At 45.6% G+C, this 23,046-nt stretch overlaps 1 long non-coding RNA gene and 1 pseudogene across 1 annotated transcript in view; both read right to left on the bottom strand.

Annotated features, from left to right (window-relative positions):
- LOC139232912 (uncharacterized) overlaps positions 1-4,497 on the bottom strand; it is a 41,702-nt gene extending 37,205 nt beyond the window's left edge. The window contains exon 1 of the long non-coding RNA XR_011588098.1: positions 4,391-4,497. This is a non-coding gene — a long non-coding RNA (uncharacterized lncRNA). The remainder of the gene's footprint in view (positions 1-4,390) is intronic.
- A 7,810-nt stretch (positions 4,498-12,307) lies between these two features.
- LOC139233289 (5S ribosomal RNA) lies at positions 12,308-12,425 on the bottom strand (annotated as a pseudogene).
- Positions 12,426-23,046: the final 10,621 nt, after the last annotated feature.

The following is a 23,046-nucleotide window of genomic DNA, read 5'->3' on the forward strand; positions in this document are numbered from 1 at the left end:
TGTTCACCCTCCCACATATTATTACAGTGTTTACCATCCCACATATTATTACAGTGATAGAGGATTCAATTTAAGGGGAATAGATAGACATTTCTGCGGCCGCAACTGAGACTCCAGGATGGTATGTTGCCTCCCTGGTGCAAGGGTCAAGGATGTCTCGGAGCGGGTGCAGGGCATTCTGAAAAGGGAGGGTGAACAGCCAGTTGTCGTGGTGCATATAGGTACCAACGATATAGGTAAAAAATGGGATCAGGTCCTACAAGGTGAATTTAGGGAGCTAGGAGCTAAATTAAAAAGTAGGACCTCAAAAGTAGTAATCTTAGGACTGCTACCAGTGCCACGTGCTAGTCAGAGTAGGAATCGCAGGATAGCTCAGATGAATACGTGGCTTGAGGAGTGGTGCAGAAGGGAGGGATTCAAATTCCTGGGACATTGGAACCGGTTCTGGGGGAGGTGGGACCAGTACAAACCGGACGGTCTGAACCTGGGCAGGACCGGAACCAATGTCCTAGGGGGAGTGTTTGCCAGTGTTGTTGGGGAGGAGTTAAACTAATATGGCAGGGGAATGGGAACTATGCAGGGAGACAGAGGGAAGTAGAATGGGGGCAGAAGCAAAAGAGAGAAAGAAGAAAATAAAAGTGGAGGGCAGATAAACCAAAGGCAAAAAGCAAAAAGGGTCACATTACAACAAAATTCTAAAGGGGTAAAGTGTAAACACAAGCCTAAAGGCTCTGTGCCTCAATGCGAGTAGTATTCGGAATAAGGTGGACGAATTAACTGCGCAGATAGCAGTTAAAGGGTATAATGTAATTGGCATCACGGAGACATGGCTCCAGGGTGACCAAGGCTAGGAACTCAACATCCAGGGGTATTCAACATTTAGGAAGGATAGACAGAAAGGAAAAGGAGGTGGGGTGGCATTGCTGGTTAAAGAGGAAATTAATGCAATAGTAAGAAAGGACATTAGCTTGGATGATGTTGAATCGGTATGGGTGGAGCTACGGAATACCAAGAGGCAGAAAACGCTAGTGGGAGTTGTGTACAGATCACCAAACAGTAGTAGTAAGGTTGGGGACAGCATCAAACAAGAAATTAGGGATGCATGCAATGAAGGTACAGCAATTATCATGGGTGACTTTAATCTACATATTGATTGGGCTAACCAAACTGGTAGCAATGCGGTGGAGAAGGATTTCCTGGAGTGTATTAGGGATGGTTTTCTAGATCAATATGTCAAGGAACCAACTAGGGAGCTGGCCATCCTAGACTGGGTGATGTGTAATGAGAAAGAACAAATTAACAATCTTGTTGTGCGAGGCCCCTTGGGGAAGAGTGACCATAACATGGTAGAATTCTTTATTAAGATGGAGAGTGACACAGTTAATTCAGAAACTAGGGTCCTGAAGTTAAGGAAAGGTAACTTTGATGGTCTGAGGCATGAATTGGCTAGAATAGACTGGCAAATGATACTTAAGGTTGACGGTGGATAGGCAATGGCAAACATTTAAAGATCACATGGATGAACTTCAGCAATTGTACATCCCTGTCTGGAGTAAAAATAAAACGGGGAAGGTGGCTCAATCCTGGCTAACAAGGGAAATTAAGGATAGTGTTAAATCCAAGGAGGAGACATATAAATTGGCCAGAAAAAGCAACAAACCTGAGGACTGGGAGAAATTTAGAATTCAGCAGAGGAGGACAAAGAGTTTAATTAAGAGGGGGAAAATAGATTCCAAAAGAAGCTTGCCGGGAACATAAAAACTGACTGCAAAAGCTGCTATAGATATGTGAAGAGAAAAAGATTAGTGAAGACAAATGTAGGTCCCTTGCAGTCGGATTCAGGCAAATTTATAATGGGGAACAAAGAAATGGCAGACCAATTGAACAAATACTTCGGTTCTGTCTTCACGAAGTGAGACACAAATAACCTTCCGGAAGTACTAGGGGACCGAAAGTCTAGTGAGAAGGAGAAACTGAAGGATATCCTTATTAGGTGGGAAACTGTGTTCGGGAAATTGATGGGATTGAAGGCTAATAAATCCCCGGGACCTGATAGTCTGCATCCCAGAGTACTTAAGGAAGTGGCCCGAGAAATAGTGGATGCATTGGTGATCATTTTCCAACAGTCTATCGACTCTGGATCAATTCCTATGGACTGGGAGGTAGCTAATGTAACACCACTTTTTAAAATGGGAGGGAGAGAGAAAGCGGGTAATTATAGATCGGTTAGCCTGACATCAGTGGTGGGGAAAATGTTGGAATCAATTATTTAAGATGAAATAGCAGCGCATTTGGAAAGCAGTGACAGGATCGGTCCAAGTCAGCATGGATTTATGAAGGAGAAATCATGCTTGACAAATCTTCTGGAATTTTTTGAGGATGTAACTAGTAGAGTAGACAAGGGAGAACCAGTGGATGTGGTGTATTTGCACTTTCAAAAGGCTTTTGACAAGGTCCCATACAAGAGATTGGTGTGCAAAATCAAAGCACATGGTATTGGCAGTAATATACTGACGTGGATAGAGAACTGGTTGGCAGACAGGAAGCAGAGAGTCGGGATAAACGGGTCCTTTTCAGAATGGCAGGCAGTGACTAGTGTCGGGATGGCGGCACTGACATATCAAGAAAGACTGGATCAACTGGGCTTGTATTCACTGGAGTTCAGAAGAATGAGAGGGGATCTCATAGAAATGTTTAAAATTCTGATGTGTTTAGGCAGGTTAGATGCAGGAAGAATGTTCCCAATGTTGGGGAATTCCAGAACCAGAGGTCACAGTCTAAGGATAAGGGGTAAGCCATTTAGGACCGAGATGAGGAGAAACTTCTTCACCCAGAGAGTGGTGAACCTGTGGAATTCTCTACCACAGGAAGTTGTTGAGGCCAATTCACTAAATATATTCAAAAAGGAGTTAGATGTAGTCCTTACTACAAGGGGGATCAAGGGGTATGGCGAGAAAGCAGGAAAGGGGTACTGAAGTTGCATGTTCAGCCATGAACTCATTGAATGGCGGTGCAGGTTCCAAGGGCCGAATGGCCTACTCCTGCATCTATTTTCTATGTTTCTATGTTACTATGTTAGTGCCGCAGGGCTCAGTGCTGGGATCCCAGCTCTTTACAATATACATCAATGATTTAGATGAAGGAATTGAGTGTAAAAGCTCCAAGTTTGCAGATGACACTAAACTGGGTGGCGGTGTGAGCTGTTAGGGGGACACTAAGAGGCTGCAGGGTGACTTGGATAGGTTAGGTGAGTAGGCAAATGCATGGCAGATGCAGTATAATGTGGATAAATGTGATTTTATCCACTTTGGGGGAAAAAACGCGAAGACAGGATATTATCTGGATGGCGGCAGATTAGGAAAAGGAGAGGTGCAACGAGACCTGGGTGTCATGTTTCATCAGTCATTGAAAGTTGGCATACAGGTACAGCAGGCGGTGTAGAAGGCAAATGGTATGTTGGCCTTCATAGCTAGGGGATTTGAGTATAGGAGCAGGGCGGTCTTACTGCAGTTGTACAGGGCCTTGGTGAGGCCTCACCTGGAATATTGTGTTCAGTTTTGGTCTCCTAATCTGACGAAGGATGTTTTTGCTATTGAGCGAGTGCAGCGAAGCTTCACCAGCCTGATTCCCAGGATGGCAAGACTGACAAATGCGGAGAAACTGGATCAACTGGGCCTTTATACATTGGAGTTTAGAAGGATGAGAGGGGATCTCATAGAAACATATAAGATTCTGATGGGACGGGACAGATTAGATGCAGGTAGAATGTTCTCGATGTTGGGGAAGTCCAGAACCAGGGGACACAGTCTTAGGATAAGGGGTAGGCCATTTAGGACTGAGATGAGGAGAAACTTCTTCACTCAGAGAGTTGTTAACCTGTGGAATTCCTTGCTGCAGAGAGTTGTTGATGCCAGTTCATTGGATATATTCAAGAGTGAGTTAGATATGGCCCTTAAGGCTAAGGGGGTCAAGGGGTATGGAGAGAAAGCAAGAAAAGGGTACTGAGGGAATGATCAGCCATGATCTTATTGAATGATGGCGCAGGCTCGAAGGGCCGAATGGCCTACTCCTGCACCTATTTTCTATGTTTCTATGTGTTCACCGTCCCACATATTATTACAGTGTGCACCGTCCCACATGTTATTACTGTGTTCACCGTCCAACATATTATTACAGTGTTTACCATCCACATGTTATTACAGTGTTCACCATCCCACATGTTATTACAGTGTTTACCGTCCCACATGTTATTACAGTGTGCACCGTATCACGTTATTACAGCGTTTACCATACCACATATGGTATTGTCGTGTTATTTGTACCCCGTTTAATTGTGGTGTTAATTGTGCGTGTGTGATTCTGGTGTTATCCCTGTACTGGTTGCACTGACCTGTCTGCCTATGTCTTCATACCCGATGCTCAGTGTTATTCGCTTAACAATTGCCATCATGGACTGCACAGTGTTGCTGTAGATGATGGAGATGACAATTCCTCCCCTGAGTCGCCATCTTGGTGAATAATTCTGTCAAGCAACAGAGGACACGAGATTTTAAAAATTCTCTCCTCTTTTGCAAGCAACCCTTTGTGTCGTGAATATTTACTCCATGTTCAGTATGTGTTTCTGTGGCACAGTGAAGACTCGACTGGTTCAGGTGAACATAAGAACATAAGAACATAAGAAATAGGAGCAGGAGTAGGCTATCTGGCCCCTCGAGCCTGCTCCACCATTTAATAAGATCTTGGCTGGTCTGATCATGGACTCAGCTCCACTTCCCTGCCCGCTCCCTTTATTCCTTTATCACTCAAAAATCTGTCTATCTCCGCCTTAAATATATTCAATGACCCAGCCTCCACATGTTATATATATAAACTTGTATTTACTCTGTACAGCCAACAGAAGACCCAAGGGATCCCATAATCCCTTGGGAGCACAGGTATTTAAGGAGGCCTCACAGGTTGGAGAGGCACTCTCGATACCTCCAATAAAAGATTCAGGTCACACGTTACTTTGAGCTCACGGTGTTCAGTCTGACTCTTTCTTTATACATAACAACTGGTGACGAGATACAGATAGTGAACCCAAAGATGCAGAGAACAGTGGGGATCCTGGAGAAATTCTCGGAGGGAGATGATTGAGAAACTTTTGTGGAGCGACTAGACCAATACTTCGTGGCCAACGAGCTAGATGGGGAAGAGAACGCTGCCAAACGAAGGGCGATCCTCCTCATCGTCTGTGGGACACCAACGTATGACCTCATGAAGAATCTGCTCTCTCCAGCGAAACCCACGGAGAATTCATACGACGATTTGTGCACACTGGTCTGAGAGCATTTGAACCCGAAGGAAAGCGTTCTGATGGCGAGGTACTGGTTCTACCCCTACAGAAGGTCTGAAGGCCAGGAAGTGCCGAGTTATGTCGCCGAGCTAAGACGCCTTGCAGGACATTGCGAGTTTGAAGGACATTTGGAGCACATACTCAGAGACTTTTTCGTACTTGGCATTGGCCATGAAACCATACTTCGCAAACTTTTGACTGTAAAGACCCCAACCTTGAGTAAGGCCATAGCGATAGCCCAGGCGTTCATTGTCACCAGTGAGAATACAAAGCAAATCTCTCAGCACACAAGTGCTGCTACAAGTACTGTGAACAAAGTGATGTTGTTTTTGAATCATAATGTACAGGGCAGATCACACATACCTGCAGCTACACGTCCGCAGATGTCTCAGAGTCCACCATCGAGGGTGATGAATGCAAGGCCATTAACACTTTGTTGGCGCTGTGGGGGTGATCATCGTTTCCATTCATGCTGATTCAAAGGATACGTTTGCAAGGGCTGTGGAACAGTGGGACACCTCCAACGAGTGTGCAGGCATGCTGCAAATCGTGTTAAACCTGCAAACCACCATGTTGCAGAGTAGGACAGATGCACGGAGGATCACAACGAACCAGAGCCTCAGACCAAAGAAGCAGAGATATATGGGGTGCACACATTCACCACGAATTGTCCCCCGATAATGCTGACTGTTGAACTAAATGGACTCCCGGTGTCAATGGAGCTGGACACAGGCGCGAGCCATCCATCATGGGTAAAAAGTCTTTCAAAAGATTGTGGTGCAACAAGGCCTCAAGGCCAGTCTTAATTCCAGTTTGCACGAAACTAAGAACTTACACAAAAAAAATGATTCCTGTAATCGGCAGTGCTACCGTAAAGATCTCCTATGATGGAGCAGTGCAAAAGCTACAACTCTGGATGGTACCGGGCAATGGTCCCACGCTGCTCGGCAGGAGCTGGCTGGGAAAGATACGCTGAAACTGGGACGACGTCTGAGCGCTATCGCCTGCTGATGACACTTCGTGTGCCCAGGTCTTAAAGACATTTCCTTCGCTGTTCAAACCAGGTATAGGGAAATTCCAAGGAGCAAAAGTGCAGATCCACCTAATTCCAGGGGTTCGATCCATCCATCACAAGGCGAGAGCAGTACCGTACATGATGTGAGAAAGGGTCGAGATCGAGCTAGACTGGCATCATTTAGAAACATAGAAACATAGAAAAATAGGTGCAGGAGTAGGCCATTCGGCCCTGCACCACCATTCAATAAGATTATGGCTGATCATTCCTTCAGTACCCCTTTCCTGCTTTTCTCCATACCCCTTGATCCACTTAACCGCAAGAGCCATATCTAACTCCCTCTTAAATATATACAGTGAACAACTCTCTGCATCAGGGAATTCCACAGGTTAACAACTCTCTGAGTGAAGAAGTTTCTCCTCATCTCAGTCCTTCCCTGGTTCTGGACGTCCCCAACATCGGGAACATTCTTCCCGCATCTAACCTGTCCAGTCCCGTCAGAATCTTATCTGTTTCTATGAGATCCCCTCTCATCCTTCTAAACTCCAGTGAATAAAGGCCCAGTTGATCCAGTCTCCCCTCATATGACAGCCCAGCCATCCCTGGAATCAGTCTGGTGAACCTTCGCTGCACTCCCTCAATAGCAAGAACGTACTTCCTCAGACTAGGAGACCAAAACAGAACACAGTATTCCAGGTGAGGCCTCACCAAGGCCCTGTACAACTGCAGTAAGATCTCCCTGCTTCTATATTCAAATCCCCTAGCTATGAAGGCCAACATACCATTTGCCTTCTTCGCCGCCTGCTGTACCTGCGTGCCCACTTTCAGTGACTGATGAACCATGACACCCAGGTCTCATTGCACCTCCCCTTTTCCTAGTCTGCCGCCATTCAGATAATATTCTGCCTTCGTGTTTTTGCCCCCAAAATGGATAATCTCACATTTATCCACATTATACTGCATCCGCCATGCATTTGCCCACTCACTTAACCTGTCCAAGTCACCCTGCAGTCTCTTAGCATCCTCCTCACAGCTCACACCGCCAGCCAGTTTAGTGTCATCTGCAAACTTGGAGATATTACACTCTATTCCTTCATCCAAATCGTTAATGTATATTGTAAAGAGCTGGGGTCCCAGCACTGATCCCTGCGGCACTCCACAATCATTGCCTGCCATTCTAAAAAGGACCCATTTATCCTGACTCTCTGCTTCCTGTCTGCCAACCAGTTCCCTATCCACGTCAGTATATTACCCCCAATACCATGTGCTTTGACTTTGCACAACAATCTCTTGTGCGATACCTTGTCAAAAGCCTTCTGAAAGTCCAAATACACCACATCCACTAGTTCTCCCTTGTTCACTCTACTAGTTGCATCCTCAATAAATTCCAGAAGATTTGTCAAGCATGATTTCCCTTTCATAAATCCATGCTGACTTGATCCGATCCTGTCATCGCTTTCCAAATGCGCTGCTATTTCGTCCTTCATGATCGATTCCAACATTTTCCCCACTACTGATGTCAAGCTAACCGGTCTATAATTACCCGTTTTCTCTCTCCCTCCTTTTTTAAAAAGTGGTGTTACATTAGCTACCCTCCAGTCCATGGGAACTGATCCAGAGTCGATAGACTGTTGGAAAATGATCACCAATGCATCCACTATTTCTAGGGCCACTTCCTTGAGCACTCTGGGATGCAGACTATCAGGTCCCGGGGATTTATCGGCCTTCAATCTCATCAATTTCCCTAACACAATTTCCCACCTAATAAAGATATCCTTCAGTTCCTCCTTCTCACTCGACCCACTGTCCGTTAGTACCTTCGGAAGGTTATTTGTATCTTCCTTCGTGAAGGCAGAACCGAAGTATTGGTTCAATTGGTCTGCCATTTCTTTGTTCCCCATTATAATTTCACCTGAATCCGACTGCAAGGGACCTACGTTTGTCTTTACTAATCTTTTTCTCTTCACATATTTATAGAAGCTTTTGCAGTCAGTTTCTATGTTCCCTGCAAGCTTCCTCTCGTACTCTATTTTCCCCCTCTTAATTAAACCCTTAGTCCTCCTTTGTTGAGTTCTAAATTTCTCCCAGTCCTCAGGTTTGTTGCTTTTTCTAGCCAATTTATATGCTTCTTCCTTGGCTTTAACACTATCCTTAATTTCCTTTGTTAGCCATGGTTGAGCCACCTTCCCAGTTTTATTTTTACTCCAGACAAGGATGTACATTTGCTGAAATTCATCCATGTGATCGTTAAATGTTTGCCATTGCTTATCTACCATCAACCCTTTTAGTATTGTTTGCCAGTCTATTCTAGCCAATTCACGCCTCATCCCGTCGAAGTTATCTTTCCTTAAGTTCAGGATCCTAGTTTCAGAATTAACTTTGTCACTCTCCATCTTAATAAAGAATTCTACCATATTATGGTCACTTTTCCCCAAGGGGCCTCGCACAACAAGATTGCTAATTAGTCCCTTCTCATTACACAATATCCAGTCTAGGATGGCCAGCTCCCTGGTTGGTTCCTCGACATATTGGTCAAGAAAACCATCCCTAATACACTCCAGGAAATCCTCCTCCACCGCATTGCTACCAGTTAGGTTAGCCCAATCAATGTGTAGATTAAAGTCGCCCATGATTACTGCTGTACCTTTATTGCACACATCCCTTATTTCTTGCTTGATGCTGTCCCCAACCTCACTACTACTATTTGGTGGTCTATACACAACACCCACTAGCGTTTTCAGCCCTTTGGTATTCCGCAGCTCCACCCATACCGATTCCACAACATCCAGGTTAATGTCCTTCCTTACAATTGCATTGATTTCATCTTTAACCAGCAACGCCACCCTGCCTCCTTTTCCTCTCTGTCTATCCTTCCTAAATGCTGAATACCCTTGGATGTTGAGTTCCCAGCCTTGGTCCCCCTGGAGCCATGTCTCCATGATGCCAATCACATCGTATCCGTTAACTGCTATCTGCACAGTTAATTCATCCACCTTATTCAGAATACTCCTCGCATTGAGGCACAGAGCCTTCAGGCTTGTTTTTTTAACACACTTTGCCCCTTTAGAATTTTGCTGTAATATGGCCCTTTTTGATTTTTGGCCTTCGGTTTCTTTGTCCTCCACTTTTACTATTCTCCTTTCTATATTTTGCTTCTGCCTCCTTTTTATTTCCCTCTGTCTTCCTGCATAGGTTCCCATCCCCCTGCCATATTAGTTTAACTCCTCACCAATTGAGTTCAATGAGTGGGCCAGTCTGATTGTTTCTGTCCTCAAAGGAGACAGCACCATCAGAATCTGTGGCGATTACAAAGTAACGATCAATTGTTTGTCCCTGCAGGACCAATACCCATTACCAAAGGCTGACGACCTCTTTGCAACGCAGGCGGGAGGAAAGACGTTCACGAAGCTGGATCTGACATCAGCCTACATGACGCAGGAACTGGAGGAATCATTGAAGACCCTCACCTGATCAACACGCACAAAGGTAGTTTTGTTTATAACAGATGCCCATTTGGAATTCGATCATCGGCGGCGATATTCCAGAGAAACATGGGAAGCTTACTGAAGTTGGTCCCGCACACGGTGGTCTTCCAGGGCAACATCTTGGTCACAGGTCGGAACACAGTTGAGCATCTGCAGCACCTGAAGGAGGTTCCTAGTTGAATCAACCGCATGGGGCTCAGGCTAAAACGCTCAAAGTGCATTTTCCTGGTGCCTGAAGTGGAGTTCTTGGGCAGGAGGATTGCAGCAGATGGCATCAGGCCCACCAACGCGAAGACGGAGGCAAATCGAGAACGCACCGAGGCCACAGAACGTGACGGAGCTGCGGTCATTTCTGGGACTCCTGAACTACTTTGGTAACTTCTTACTGGGTCTTAGCACATTGCTAGAACTGCTACATGTCTTACTACAAAAAGGGGACGAATGGGTTTGGGACAAAAGCCAAGAAAATGCCTTTGTAAAAGCGAGAAAATTGTTATGCTGAAACAAATTGCTTGTGTTGTATGATCCATGTAAGCGTTTGGTACCAGCATGTGATGCGTCGTCATATGGCATCGGATATGGCGTCAAGCTAATGATTTCGGGAAACTGCAACCGGTTGCTTATGCATCCAGAAGTCTGTCTAAGGCTGAGAGAGCTTACAGCATGATTGAGAAGGAAGTGTTAGCGTGTGTCTATGGGGTAAAGAAAATGCATCAATACCTGTTTGGACTAAAATTCGAATTTGAAACTGACCATAAGCCACTTATATCCCTGTTTTCTGAGAGTAAAAGGATTAATACCAACGCATCGGCCCGCATCCAGAGATGGGCACTCACGTTGTCCGCATACAACTATGCCATCTCCCACAGGCCAGGCACAGACAACTGCGCCAATGCTCTCAGTAGGCTGCCATTGCCCACCACGGGGGTGGAAATGACACAGCCCGCAGATCTAGCCATGATTATGGAAGCATTTGAGAGTGAGCAATCACCTGTCACTGCCAGGCAGATCAAAACCTGGACAAGCCAGCACTCCTTATTATCTCTAGTCAAAAGCTGTGTGCTTCACGGGAGCTGGTCCAGTGTCCCAGTGGAAATGCAGGAAGAGATTAAGCCGTTCCAGTGGCGCAAAGATGAAATGTCTATACAACTCTTTTAGAGGAGACAAATAAACATTAGGTCAAGTAACCCCCGTTCGGGGGGATACTCCAAACATTTTGCAAGGCCCTTTTTTTTTGTATTTTTGTAGATTTTTTTTTTGTGTTTTTTTGGGATCTAAAACCATAATTTAGTGCCCCCTATAAAAGGGAGGGAGACACTAAAACCGGCATTTAAAACAAATTAAACTTTGAAACGTATAAAATCAAATTAAAATTTGGTTGCCGGGCGTGATGATGCACTCCAGTCCCTCCGATGCCCACCTCTCGCGGAAGGCCGCAAGCGTACCGGTTGACACCGCGTGCTCCATCTCTAGGGACACCCTGGCCCGGATGTAAGCACGGAAGAGAGGCAGGCAGTCAGGCTGAACGACCCCCTCGATCGCCCGTTGCCTGGACCGGCTGATGGCGCCCTTGGCCAGGCCCAGGAGCAGTCCTACGAGGAGGCCCTCGGACCTACCCGCTCCCATCCGCACAGGGTGCCCAAAGATCAGGAGTGTGGGACTGAAGTGCAGCCAGAAATTGAGGAGCAGCCCCTTTAAATAATGGAACAGGGGCTGCAACCTCGCACACTCTATAAAAATGTGGAACACGGACTCTTCCAGACCGCAGAAATTGCAGGCGGCCTGGGAGCCCGTGAACCGGCTTAAAAATTTATTGCACGGGACTGCTCCGTGCACCACCCTCCAGGCCAAGTCCCCGATAAATAGTGGGAGGACTCCCGCGTAGAGTGTACTCCATCGGGGACCCCCGCTTCCTCCATGGTATGCCATGGCATGTCCGGACGGCAGATGAGGATGGCAAGGTTGAGAGTGTGTAGGAGCAGCCCGTACAGGAAACCCCTCAGTGCAGAACTGAAAGGCACGGAGGGGATTTCCCCGAGGCAGCTCAAGTTGTGAGGCGCCGGCTCCCGAGGGAGGTTCCAGGGTTTGGCGCCGATGAGGAATTCCGTCCAGACTGGGGTCAGTTCGGACGGGATCTCCCCACGTGCTTGAGCCTCCTCGACACACCTAACAGAGTCAGGGCCCAGAGCTGTTTTTAGCGACTCGATGGCATCGGCCACGCGGCGGACGTCGGCCGAATTTAGGCGCCATCCAGCCTGCTCCTCCGCCATCGAGCAGATCCCTGACCCTGGTCACCTCACCAGCCACAGCCCTCTCGTCCGACTGCCACCTAAAACCTCGGTCGTGGAGGTACGGATTCCCGAGCAGCGGCTCCTGCAGGACAGCTGCCACTCCAGCCGGTGGAGAGCTGCGCTTGGTGGAGACTTTGTTCCAGACTCTGGTGAGTTCCTTGTAAAAGACAGGTAGCTTAAAAGCCTACTGCAACTGGTATTCCCAGGCGGTCACCCATCCAAGTACTAACCAGGCCTGACTCTGCTTAGATTCCAAGATCAGACGAGATCGGCATTTTCAGTCTAGTGCGGCCGTAGGTGAAATGTCTATACAAGCAGATTGCCTTCTGTGGGGCAATCGAGTAATGATCCCCAAGAAGGGCAGAGACACCTTCATCAATGACCTATACAGTACCCACCCAGGCATCGTAATGATGAAAGCGATAGCCAGATCCCATGTGTGGTGACCCGATATCAATACACAGATGTAATACATGCTCACAGTTAAACAATGTACCCAGGGAGGCACCGCTAAATTTATGGTCTTGGCCCTCCAAACCGTGGTCTAGCATACACGTCGACTATGCAGGCCTGTTCTTGAGTAAAATTTTGCTTGTGGTTGTAGATGTGTATTCCAAGTGGATTGAATGTGAGATAACGTTGGCTAGCATGTCCGCTGCCACTACTGAAAGCCTGCGGGCTATGTTTGCCACTCACGGCTTACCCGATGTCCTGGTGAGCGATAACGGGCCATGTTTTACCAGTGCTGAGTTCAAAGAATTCATGACCCGTAATGGGATCAAACGTGTCATATCTGCCCTGTTTAAACCAGTGTCCAATGGTCAGGCAGACAGAGCAGTGCAAACCATCAAGCAAGGCTTGAAGAGGGTAACTGAAGGCTCACTGCAGACTCGCCTATCCTGAGTCCTGCTTAGTTGCAGCACGAGATCACACTCACTCATTGGGATCCCACCTGCTGAACTGCTCATGAAAAGAGTACTTAAGACAAGGCTCTCGTTAATTCACCCTGATCTATATGAACAGGGAGAGAGCAGGCGACTTCAACAAAGTACATATCATGATAGCGCAAATGTGTCACGCGAGATTGAAATCAATGATCCTGTATTTGTATTAAATTATGAACAAGATTCCAAGTGGCTTCCCGGCACTGTCGTGGCCAAAGAGGGGAGCAGGGTGTTTCGGGTCAAACTTTCAAATGGACTCATTCACCGGAAACACTTGGACCAAATCAAACTCAGATTCACGACTACCCTGAGCAACCCACCTTGGACCCCACCTTTTTTGATCCCCCAACATACACACCAGTGGCAACCGGCACCACAGTTGACCACGAAGCAGAACCCATCATCCACAGCAGCCCAGCAGGGCCCAACACACCAGGCAGCCCAGCAAGGCCAGCTGCACAGCAGCCCAGCGAGGGCCCAACAAATGATTCAACAATATCAGGTTTCACACCGAGACGATCAACCAGGGCAAGAAGGGCCCCAGATCGACTCACATTGTAAATAGTTACACGATTGACTTTGGGCAAGAAGGTGGGGGGAAGTGTTGTTATATATGTGAACTTGTATTTACTCTGTACAGCCACCAGAGGGCTCATCCCCTGGAGTCCCAAGGGATCCCACAATCCCTTGCGAGCACAGGTATTTAACGAGGCCTCACAAGTTGGAGAGGCACTCTGGAGACCTGCAATAAAAGACTACGGTCACACTTTACTTTGAGCTCACAGTGTTCAGTCTGACTCTTTCTCCATACATAATAACGAAGATCTTCCTTGGGTTTTGGGTAGGGTGGAGAGCCTATATATTGTGATACACAGTGGTGTGGGACAGGTGGATAGACTAGAGGGTCTTTCCTGTCCGTCATTGTTCGCATGAGTCCAATAAAGTTAATGTGCTGTAACCTTGTACAATGCATTCCCTATGTAGCCTGTCACACCATCAACATTAGTGACCACAGAGATACAGGTAAAGGAGGGCGCGGAGCACCTCGAGTCTCGTCGCCGAGAGCATGCAGAAACCAAGCGCAGGCAGTGGAAGGAGTGTGGGCAAACCAGTCCCACCCACCCTTTGCTTTAACCACTGTCTGTCCCACCTGTGACAGAGACTGTAATTCCCGTATTGGACTGTACAGCCACCTGAGAACTCACTTTTAGAGTGGAAGCAAGTCTTCCTCGCTTTCGAGGGACTGCCAATGATGATGATGGGTAAAAGATGAACATAGGTTTAACCATGAGTATTTAGCAATCGAGTAATAGCTCATCGTAACAAATACACAGGTTGAAGATGTCACAAATAGTTATAAAACTATTTTTTTTTTGCAAAGGTAATGTTTTTCAAGTGTCTTAAATGTGTCATTTTAAAATTACAGAATATATTTTCATGGCAAAGATTGTGTTGAAATTGCATTCTCACTGTCTTTGCCACACTGGTGTTATGAATTGGCTTTGGATTATTTTACAATAAACCACAGAAATGTCATGTTGAGTCCAGCCCCTGTGACACAGCTCGTAACAATCCAATGGCTGTGACAGAGAGCACATTGTAAAACTGATCACTGGCAGTTTGCTCAATCTCCTCATGATGGCGCCACAGTGTTAGTTAAAATGATTTGGAAGGGTCTCTTGGGCTGCAGTCACTATAAATTCAACGGGGACAGTGCTCCTCATCACAACAGCATCATTTGGGGATGTTTTCAATATAAGCTGACCAATGGCTTGAAAGGTCAACATTTCAGAACGGGTACATATTGAAAGGCCAATATTAACTACTCTCGAAATAAGTTCTGACGATCAACAGCGGAATGAAAAGACTTGTTATAAAATATGAGCTTTCATGTAAAGCCTGCAAAGCTCGGTCTTTCTCTTTCCTCAATGTAATTCTATCAGATGTGAAATAACTGATTGCAAAGGCGTGTATGATCTTGGGGTAGTTTAAAGCCTAAGATATTCATGGCTTACAAGGAATTCAGTGAACTATAATAACTTATTAGCTGGTTGTTTGTTAATTAATACAACACAAGCAATATTATATTATAAACTTGCCCTTTCGCCTGTTGGTGAATGTTTGTGCTTATCAGAGTGAGGGATAGCAGAGCTGAGCATTTCTCCATGCTGACATGTGAAGATAACATCGAGTGTTCTCAGTTCAGGTATAATTTGGGTCACATTTAGTGCAAAGCCTGTGCTGGAGCTGAACCTTAGATGAGCCAACCTACTGAGCCAGTGAACACTTTTTGACTTTCTACATCAGTAATCCTATGGTCTCTTTGACATTGCCCTTTCACTCCAAATCAGCGAACCTTGTGCGTTAGACAATCCCCTTGCTACTAAAAGCTCGCCTGAAATCTCGTTTCACTGACTACTGCCCGGCAAAGTAGAGACTTTCATTCTAATCAGTTTGTGCTGAATTTAAACATAGATGGAAGAGGTGAAAGATACTGTGCTAACCCATTGTGTCATAAGAACATAAGAATGTAAGAAATAGGAGTAGGAGTCGGCCATTCGGCCCCTCGAGCCTGCTCCACCATTTAATGAGATCATGACTGATCATCGACCTTACCTCCACTTTTCTGCACTATCCCCATATCCCCTGATTCCCTTAATATCCAAAATTCTATCGATCTCTGTCTTGAATATACTCAAAGACTGCACCTCCACAGCCCTCTGGGGCAGAGAATTCCAAAGATTCACCACCCTCTTAGTGAAGAAGTTTCTCCTTATCTCAGTCCTAAATTGCCGACCCCTTATTCTGAAACTGTGACCCCTGGTTCTAGACTCCCCATCCCGGGGAAACATCCTCCCCGCATCTACCCTGTCAAGCCCTGTAAACATTTTGAATGTTTCAATGAGATCACCTCTCATTCTTCAAGACACTAGAGAATGTAGGCCTAGTGTACTCAATCTCTCCTCATAGGACAGTCCCCCCATCCCAGGAATCAGTCTGGTGAAACTTTGTTGCACTCCCTCAATGGCAAGTATATCCTTCCTTAGGTAAGGAGACCAAAACTGTGCACAATAGTCCAGGTGCGGTCTCACCAGGGTCCTATATAAACCTAAGGCAAAAAGCAAAAAGCGTCACATTACACCAAAATTCTGAAAAGGCAAAGTGTGTTAGAAAGAAAAGCCTGAAGGCTCTGTGCCTCAATGCGAGGAGTATTCAGAATAAGCTGGAAGAATTAACTGCGCAGATAGCAGTTAATGGGTATGATGTAATTGGCATCACGGAGACATGGCTCGAGGGTAACCACGGCTGGGAACGCAACATCCAGGGGTATTCAACATTTAGGAAGGATAGACAGAAAGGAAAAGGAGGCGGGGTGGCATTGCTGGTTAAAGAGGAAATTAATGCAATAGTAAGAAAGGACATTAGCTTGGATGATGTCGATGCGGTATGGGTGGAGCTACAGAATACCAAGGGGCAGAAAACGCTAGTGGGAGTTGTGTACAGACCACCAAACAGTAGTAGTAAGGACAGCATCAAACAAGAAATTAGGGATGCGTGCAATAAAGGTACAGCAGTTATCATGGGTGACTTCAATCTACATATTGATTGGGCTAACCAAACTGGTAGCAATGCGGTGGAGGAGGATTTCCTGGAGTGTATTAGGGATGGTTTTCGAGACCAATATGTCGAGGAACCAACTAGGGAGCTGGCCATCCTAGACTGGCGGATGTACAATGAGAAGGGACTAATTAGCGATCTTGTTGTGCGAGGCCCCTTTTGGAGGAGTGACCATAACATGGTTGAATTCTTTATTAAGATGGAGAGTGACACAGTTAATTCAGAAGCTAGGGTCCTGAACTTAAGGAAAGGTAACTCCGATGGTTTGAGGCGTGAATTGGCTAGAATAGACTGGCAAATTATACTTAAAGAGTTGACGGTGGATAGGCAATGGCAATCATTTAAAGATCACATGGATGAACTTCAGCAATTGTACATCCCTGTCTGGAGTAAAAATAAAACGGGGAAGGTGGCTCAACCCTAGATAACAAGGGAAATTAAGGATATTGTTAAATCCAAGGAAGAGGCATATAAATTGATCAAAAAAAGTAACAAACCTGAGGACTGGGAGAAATTTAGGATTCAGCAGAGGAGGACAAAGGATTTAATTAAGAGGAGGAAAATAGAGTACGAGAAGAAGCTTGCCGGGAACATAAAAACTGACTGCAAAAGCTTCTATAGATATGTGAAGAGAAAAAGATTAGTGATGACAAATGTAGGTCCCTTGCATTCGGATTCAAGTGAATTTATAATGGGGAACAAATTGGTTCTGTCTTCACAAAGGAAGAAACAAATAACCTTCTGGAAGTACTAGGGGACCGAGTGTCTAGTGAGAAGGAGGAACTGAAGGATATCCTTATTCGGCGGGAAATTGTATTAGGGAAATTGATGGGATTGAAGGCCGATAAATCCCCGGGGCCTGATAGTCTGCATCCCAGAGTACTTAAGGAAGTAGCACTAGAAATAATGGATGCATTGGTGATCATTTTCCAACAGTCTATCGACTTTGGATCAGTTCCTATGGACTGGAGGATAGTTAATTTAACACCACTTTTTAAAAAGGGAGGGAGAGGGAAAGTGGGTAATTATAGACTGGTTAGTCTGACATCAGTAATGGGGAAAATGTTGGAATCAATTATTAAGGATGAAATAGCAGTGCATTTGGAAAGCAGTGACAGGATCGGTCCAAGTCAGCATGGATTTATGAAGGGGAAATCATGCTTGAGAAATCTTCTGGAATTTTTTGAGGATGTAACTAGTAGAGTGGACAAGGGAGAACCAGTGGATGTGGTGTATTTGGACTTTCAAAAGGCTTTTGACAAGGTCCCACACAAGAGATTGGTGTGCAAAATCAAAGCACATGGTATTGGGGGTAATATACTGACGTGGATAGAGAACTGGTTGGCAGACAGGAAGCAGAGAGTCTGGATAAACGGGTCCTTTTCAGAATGGCAGGCAGTGACTAGTGTAGTGCCACTGAGCTAAGTGCTGGGACCCCATCTCTTTACAATATACATCAATGATTTGGATGAAGGAATTGCGTGTAATATCTCCAAGTTTGCAGATGAAACTAAACTGGGTGGCGGTGTGAGCTGTGAGGAGGACGCTAGGAGGCTGCAGGGTGACTTGGACAGGTTAGGTGAGTGGGCAAATGCATGACAGATGCAGTATAATGTGGATAAATGTGAGGTTATCCACTTTGGGGGCAAAAACACGAAGCCAGAATATTATCTGAATGGCGGCAGATTAGGAAAAGGGGAGGTGCAACGAGACCTGGGTGTCATGGTACATCAGTCATTGAAAGTTCGCATATAGGTACAGCAGGCGGTGAAGAAGGCAAATGGTATGTTGGCCTTAATAGCATGGGAATTAGAGTATAGGAGCAGGGAGGTCTTACTGCAGTTGTACAGGGCCTTGGTGAGGCCTCACCTGGAATATTGTGTTCAGTTTTGGTCTCCTAATCTGACGAAGGACATTCTTGCTATTGAGGGAGTGCAGCGAAGATTCACCAGATTGATTCCCGGGATAGCAGGACTGACATATGAGGAGAGACTGGATCAACTGGGCCTTTATACATTGGAGTTTAGAAGGATGAGAGGGGATCTCATATAAGATTCTGACGGGATGGGACAGGTTAGATGCGGGTAGAATGTTTCCGATGTTGGGGAAGTCCAGAACCAGGGGACATAGTCTTAGGATAAGGGGTGAGCCATTTAGGACTGAGATGAGGAGAAACTTCTTCACTCAGAGAGTTGTTAACCTGTGGAAGTCCCTGCCGCAGAGAGTTGTTGAAACCAGTTCATTGGATATATTCAAGAGGGAGTTAGATATGGCCCTTATGGCTAAGGGGATCAAGGAGTATGGAGAGAAAGCAGGAAAGGGGTACTGAGGGAATGATTAGCCATGATCTTATTGAATGGTGGTGCAGACTTGAAGGGCTGAATGGCCTACTCCTGCACCTATTTTCTATGTTTCTATGCAGTAAGATATCTTTACTCTTATACTCAAATCCTCTTGTAATTAATGCCAAAATACCATTTGCTCTCTTAATTGCTTGCTGTACCTGAATGTTAACTTTTAGTGATTCGTGTACAAGGACACCCAGATCCCTCTGAACACCAACATTTCCCAATCTCTCACCATTTAAAAAATACTCTGTTTTTCTATTTTTCCTACCAAAGTGGATCACTTCACATTTCTCCACATTATATTCCATTTGCCATGTTCGTGCCCACTCACTTAGCCTGTCTATATCCCCTTGAAGCCTCTTTGCATCCTCCTCACAACGCACATTCCCATCTAGCTTTGTGTCATCAGCAAACTTGAATATATTACATTTGGTTCCCTCATCCCAATCATTGATATAGATTGTGAATAGCTGGGGCCCAAGCATCAATCCTTGCGGTACCCCACTAGTTACAGGCTGCCAACCCAAAAATCACACCTTTATTCCTACTCTCTCTTTCCTGTCCGTTAACCAATCCTCAATCCATGCTAGTATATTATCCCCAATCCCATGAGCCCTAATTTTGTTTAATAACCTCTTGTGTGGCACCTTATTGAATGTCTTCTGAAAATCCAAATACACCACATCCACTGGTTCATCCTTATCAATTCTACTAGTTACAACCTCAAAAAATCTTAAGAGTTTTTCCTTTCCATTTCACACATCCATGTCGACTCTGCCCAATCCTATTATGATTTTCTAAGTGCCCTGTTACCACATCCTCAATAATAGATTCTAGCATTTTCCCTACTACTGATGTCAGTCTAACTGGTCTGTAGTTCCCTGTTTTCTCGCTCCCTCCTTTCTCAAATAGTGAGGTTACATTAGCTGCCTTCCACTCCAGGGGAACCATTCTAGTATCTATGGAATTTTGGAAGATGACAACCAATGCATCCACTATCTCCATACCCACCTCTTTCAAAACCCTAGGATGTAGGCCATTGGGTCCAGGGGATTTATCGGCTTTCAGTCCCATTAATTTCTCAGTGACAATCAGTCTTTAAAATGGCTGCGTTTTGCTGAAGATCCTGCAGTATACAACTGGAATCGTTATTATAACTGCCAATAAATTGGACAAAACTAAGTGCCCACAGCATAAAATAGCCCCTAATTTGGCACAAATTTGCAATCTCACTCAAAATAGAAACATGTCAGACTGGTGCTCTTCTGCGGTCTGTGATGGGGCACATTGTTGGGACAGAGTAGTTGGAGATTTGCTCTGCATCAGGCCATGTTGCACCTCTCCTGGGTGAACTTGATGCTGACCTGGGTGTCCCAAATGCAACGTTTTCCGTTTCCCATCATTGATATCCCTCACCTTGAAGAGCACAAAATTCAATTAAACGAAAGTTTACTTTGAGAAAGGTGCAAAATTACAGAAAATATGTAAAACACTCTGAATAAATATACACGGTTTTTCGTGACTTAACATATACTGCCCTGCATTCATGGATAATAAAGCAGCCCAGAAACGGGCCATTCAGCCCATCAATTCTGCACCAGGGTTTTCCTTCACAAGTCTAATCTCACAAACTCGTTTGTTCCCCGTGCCCTTTAATGCTACACTTTGTTAAGCAAACATTTCTCAGTTTGTTCTCTTTTATGGGAATGATGGAAGTTTTGTCATCCTCCATAAACAGTTTATTTTACTTCACACATAAATAACTTGCAGGAACTTGAGGTACTCAAGCTGTTTATGGTAAAATTAAACCAACTTTAATACAAGTATTAATACATGTCAAATAGTGACCATGCACAGCACAGATATTTGAGACTTTGGAAATGGAAAAAGTCAAAATGCAGGAATTCTAATGACATTTGACGTTTATGAATCAATATTTCCAACACACAGCATTTCAACCACTTCATGTTGCTTCAGTTACAAGGATTTAAAGTTCAATGGGTGCGAAATAATTGACAGACGGGCCCAGAAAGCAGGCCAATGTCCGTGAGCATTACAGGGCTGCACTGACTGCAGAAGCAGCGACGATCCACTGACATGCCAGAATTTCCCTTCAACTTTTGGATTGCATTGACCAGATAGTCGTTCAGTTTATTGGTAAGGCTCGATATCATTGGCTAAAAAAATATGACCTGCATTTAAATTCAGAATTAACAGTCAGACTTTTTGGGCTGGATGTTACCAACCTGGGCGGGTCTGTGGTGGGCGATGTTGCTGGCGGGTCCCGGCCTCGCTGCTGGCTCCAGCCCACTGTCCAAAATGATTTTCCCCTGATTGGGCTGGTTAAGCTCGCGTAGTGCATTTCCTGGAAAATTGAAGGAAGCGGATCTGATGATGTAATTTGATGATGCATCATCAGCTGGTTTCCTTAAAGGGACCATGCACAAATTAATTTTGACATTTGTGCTGTCTGTGCTCTACAGCATTGAGGTGCTGCAAACATTGACAAACACTGCACAGAGGGGCACGGCTGTACCCAGGCTCTCCCATGACTGCCTCCAGATGCTTATGGAAGGAGTCGCAGCATGCAGGGAGGTTCTCTTCCCTTCCCATGGGCGGAAGAGACCACCCCAGGAAACCAAAGCAGCCTGGTTGAACTCACTGCCTGAAAGGATGGTAGAGGCAGAAACCCTCACCTCGTTTAAAAAGTATTTGGATGTGCGCTTGAAGAGCCATAACCTGTAGGGCTACGGACCAAGAGCTGGAAAGTGGGATTAGGCTGGATTTTTGGCTGGTGCGTTGCAGAGGAGGGCACAAGCAGGATGTCATCATGAGGACGAGGCTGCAGTGGCGCAAATCTTTCAATGATCTCAGTAGATCATGAAACGCCAGTACAAAGCCACACTCAAACTCATTCTGCTGTGCCACTCATCACATCCCCATCACTCTGCCTACCCTACCCCTGCACATCCTTACACCAAATTACCATGCACCTCCACCCATCCCTCTCTAGCTAAACTATCACATTCCCATCTCACTAGCCACTCCTCACACTCACCGTCATCCTAGTCCAATCATACCAACTAACAACACACATGGGTGGTTTATGCAATGTTCATGTAAAGTTTCTGTTAATGTGGTGTCAAACACTGAAACCTTAATTTTGAACACCTTGCCTTTCGGGACAGATTTGTGTGCATCTTTGGAAGTGATTAGTGAGTGAATGGTGAGACATAACGATACCCCCCGCAATGGTGATGAGTGTGAAAGGAATGGCTTGGGTAACGTAGGGATGCTCTATGAGGTTGATGTGGGGTGGTGCGAACCTGGCGCATTATGTGGCGGCCAGGATGTACAGCATCAAGTGAAGTAAATCCGGCCATGGTGAGGTCATCCCTGGCCTCCTGGGCAGCAATGTGGTTGGGTGCTGATGCCCTGTGTCCTGTGCAGCATCAGTTGATTGTGGAAAAGGTTGGTGTTGTTGTTGGTGCTGCTGGTGTGTCTGGTGATGCTGGGGTTGGGGCTGATTGTGGTGGATTCTGAGGATCAAAGTGAGATAGTTTCAAGGGCACCGATGCTGATGTAATAGATGGCAGGTGAAATAGAGCTGACAGAAACGATCTGTCAGCGGTGTGAGAGGTAATGAGGTCAGACTGGATGGAAACTTGTGTAAAGACATGCAGCATTCTGACTCTGTAATGGAAATGCAGTTTAGAGATGCTCGTGGCTAAGGGAAGATATCTGATTCAGCGGGGAGCTTTGACTTTACATTTGAAGCTGTCAACTCATGAGCTGAAACAATGGCCGGTGACCTCCCGCCTCAGCTTCAGTGATGAGGTCTAGGCACAGCAGAAAACCGGTGGGCGACCTGACAAAATCAAAAATCTGGGAAAGAAGCATTGTTAAGTGGGTGTAAACAAGCCACCAATGATTTCAATTGCCTGCCCCGCCATTGTGTGTCGGGTCTGCTCAGCGGGGTCCCGACATGCCGTCAAAAAAAAACACTTTCC

This window comes from Pristiophorus japonicus, chromosome 20 (assembly GCF_044704955.1).
Source record: "Pristiophorus japonicus isolate sPriJap1 chromosome 20, sPriJap1.hap1, whole genome shotgun sequence".
NCBI lineage: Eukaryota > Metazoa > Chordata > Chondrichthyes > Pristiophoridae > Pristiophorus > Pristiophorus japonicus.